General features: G+C 49.6%; 1 non-coding gene across 1 annotated transcript; it reads left to right on the top strand.

Moving 5' to 3' along the window:
* The first annotated feature begins 336 nt into the window (after positions 1-336).
* LOC136547696 (small nucleolar RNA R71) lies at positions 337-442 on the top strand. The gene has a single exon (XR_010781660.1). It is a non-coding gene; the product is annotated as a small nucleolar RNA R71 (small nucleolar RNA).
* The last annotated feature ends 223 nt before the right edge of the window (positions 443-665 follow it).

Genomic DNA, 665 nt, shown 5'->3' with positions numbered 1-665 from the left:
GTTGTCCGACTTCTTCACAGACCTCACATGCCATATGTGAGTCCATGGCCTGGACATTGCCCTTCATTGCTTCCTTCTTGTGGGCCCATTTGTCTAGCCTTTTTAGCAAAAGATCCATTTTTGCGGCAAGCATATCCACCTCCTTCACGGTATGCAAGCCATTTTGTTGTTTACTTGACCTTTCCTCCCCCAGCTCTGATTTGACACCATCTTTTTGATGAGAGCCGTAGCTCCATCGATGGTGAGGAAGAGAAAGGCGCCTCCAGCAGCATCAATATGCCCCTTCGACATGGGCGTAAGCCATCGTAGAAGTTTTGGAGCACAAGCCAATTTTCGATCCCATGGTGTGGGCAGACTTGGATGTATTCTTGTAGCCTCTCCCACGCCTCGGGATGGACTCCATGGCGTTCTGCTAGAAATTTAAAATTCTTCCCCTCAGGGCATTAGTTTTGCCTATGGGGAAGAACTTTGCGAGGAACGCCATGGAACACTTGTTCCATGTGCTGACAGCTTCCTTATCCTTGTAGAACCATTGCTTTGCCTTCCCCATGAGGGAGAAGGGAAACAGACAGAGCCTGATGATGTCTGGTGCGACATCCTTGATAACAATGGTGTCGCACAACTCAAGGAAGCGCTGAAGGTGGGCATTTGCGTCCTCGCTAGGC

Source organism: Miscanthus floridulus, chromosome 3 (genome assembly GCF_019320115.1).
Source record: "Miscanthus floridulus cultivar M001 chromosome 3, ASM1932011v1, whole genome shotgun sequence".
In the NCBI taxonomy this organism is placed as follows: domain Eukaryota; kingdom Viridiplantae; phylum Streptophyta; class Magnoliopsida; order Poales; family Poaceae; genus Miscanthus; species Miscanthus floridulus.
The sequence above is the reverse complement of the archived record's forward strand: the minus strand, read 5'-3'. Positions and strand labels throughout refer to the sequence as shown.